Source organism: Sinocyclocheilus anshuiensis, unplaced genomic scaffold, assembly GCF_001515605.1.
Source record: "Sinocyclocheilus anshuiensis isolate Anshui unplaced genomic scaffold, SAMN03320099.WGS_v1.1 scaffold777, whole genome shotgun sequence".
In the NCBI taxonomy this organism is placed as follows: domain Eukaryota; kingdom Metazoa; phylum Chordata; class Actinopteri; order Cypriniformes; family Cyprinidae; genus Sinocyclocheilus; species Sinocyclocheilus anshuiensis.
Window position 1 is genome coordinate 904,286 of NW_015540897.1, and position 2,821 is coordinate 907,106.

Genomic DNA, 2,821 nt, shown 5'->3' on the forward strand with positions numbered 1-2,821 from the left:
ATGTTATCAACGTGAAGTTTTACAGTTTAATTAACATTATATGGTGAAGCTAAATTTCTATAAATATCCATTTTCCAATATAATTTCTTTTTTTTTTTCAATTGTACAAAAACTAAATATTATTTATAAATGCATAAATGTTAGCTAAAATGTAAATTTATATAAACTTCTGTTCAAAAGTTTGGGGCTCACTAAGATTTTTTTAAAGAAATTAATACTTTTATACAGAAAGGATGCATTAAATTGAACTTTCCATTCATCAAAGTATATTGAAAAATGTAAAAATGAAAAAATTACAGTTTCCACAAAAATATTATGCAGCACAACTGTTTTTAACATTGATAGTAATAAGAAATGTTTCTTGAGCAGCATATTAGAATGATTTCTGAAGGATCATGTGACACTGAAGACATGATGCTGAAAATTCAGCTTTGATCACAGGAATAAATTACATTTTCAAATATATTTAAATAGAAAATAGTTAGTTTAAATTGTAAAACAATATTTCACAGTATTACTGTTTTTACTGTATTTGGATCAAATAAATGCAGCCTTCCCTAGTAAAAACCCTAGTGACATTCTAAAAACCACAAATGTAAAAAAAAAAATCTAGTTCTAAATAAGCTTTTAAAATGATAGTTTTTGTGATCATTTCCTCACCATCCCTATCTTACTATTTTATTTTGTGTTAAAGAAATTATAACTTCATGTACATATCCCTTTAAGAACTTTACATTCTCACATGGCCAAAAATATACCTCGAACAATCACGCAAGTTTGAAAACTGTTTGTTATGTGACCATAACTCTTTCTGTCCAGGTGTCTGGAAATCTCTGACATCAGATAACCGATGTCTTCCATCCCTAACTGTGTTTCACTTCTGACCACTCAGGAAAACAGCCACAGAATGTCCAAGTGTCCATTTCCTGTCCTCATGCCTCACCCCATCTAAACCAGCACAATGCATCTTTAATTACGTAACACCGGCACTTCTTTTTATGTGCTTTTCCAAGGAGCATGTGCACACGCCGACGTGTGTGTTTCTGCACTAAGTTGTGACACTACATATCTCAGGGATGAGGCCATCCGAGGGGAACCTTAGGAAAATGACACAGAGGTTGATGAATGTGTTTGCTGTGGCACCAGGCAAAGCAAGCCTGACTGTCACATGCCTGCTTTTTCTCAGCAAACGTAATGCTGTTCTCATACATTGCTGCTGTTAGAGTACAGTAGAGACTGTGCAGAATAAATAAGTACAGTAAGTAAAGAACATTTGCATGTATCTAAGACACAATGCATTCCAAATTGCACCCAAAATGAACATTTTGTCATCATATTAAATTTAAAGCAAAAACAATGGCAGATGTAGACACGTCACGGCAGGTTTGACATCACTGACAGCAATTGTCATTTTGCCTGTCACACAGAAAAAGTGAACAATGACCTAATTTTTCATATGTATGGCTTCGGAAGATGTGAAATATAGTGCATGGCTCATATGAACTACAATTATTATACTTAAATGCTGGAAATATTGTACCGTGCAAAAGATTGGGGTTAGTATGTTTTGTTTTTTAAAGAAATTAATGCTTCAGAAATGACATTAAATTGGTCAAAAGTGTAGCGAATCAGCTCATGGGGAAATATGAATAATTAATCATAACTAGTTATAATTAATTATAAATATTTAGATCCGCTGTAGATATTTAGCTGACCTCTCAGGGTCAACTGTCTGTCAATTCTAAGAACGTTAATTTCCTGGTTAAGGTGAGGGGTCTGTGACGACTTGTTAATCTAATGAATAACTGATTTGTTAAATCAAATCAAAAATTGTGTTTTTGATTGGTCCAGACGCTACAAAAGTAATAGTAAAAACATTTTGAATATTACAAACTAACTTTCTATTAATCAAAAAAAGCCATTTCCACACAACTGATTTCAACATATAATAAAAAGAAATGTTCCTTGAGCAGCAAATCAGCATATTAGAGTGATTTATTTTAAATTGTAATAATATTTCACAATATTATGGTTTTAGTTTTTTTGCTGTTGTTGTTGTTTTTTTTATCAAATAAATGCACCCTTGGTGAGACTTCTTTCAAAAACTCCAAACTTTTAAACATTTACTGTAAATCAGCTTCTACACTCTAAAAAATGCTGGGTTAAATATAACCCATCGCTGGGTTATATTTAACCCAGCATTTTTTAGAGTGTACTTTCATTGTAAATAGAAAAGAACGTCTCAGACATTTTTCCTAACATTTAATTTTGTGCTTCACAGAAGAAAGAGGAAATTATAGAGCTGGAATGACATGAGAATGAGTAAAATTATTTTTTTTGTGTGAACCAATTAATTTAGTAGTAGTAGTAAATTTAATTAATGTGCAACACTCTCTTTTTAGTTTATACGAGTTACACAAACTACCTCCTAAATGTGATTAAACTTTGACCACTTTATGATAGAAATATACAATTAGATATCAGCATTGCATGTTTCCATGCCTCCCACATCCATCTCATAAATCGAGTGTAAACTCTGGCTTCCTGAGTTGAAATACTCCTGTGACGCTTCATGGCCGAAGTCTGAAAAAGGTCACTGTCGCTTTAAGAAGCATCCTGCTCGAGCTCTTTGACTTCTGTGAGCACCGCTCAGATCTACGTCCACAAATGCTGCTGATGTGCAGAGAAAGAGGACAGGAACACAGAAAGAGTCCAGATCACTGATTCACACATGGCTGGAACATCTTATGAGAGGCTGTTGTATGAAGATTAACTTTATTTGTAATTCAACAAAGCATCACTGAACTTCAGTTTCACCTTG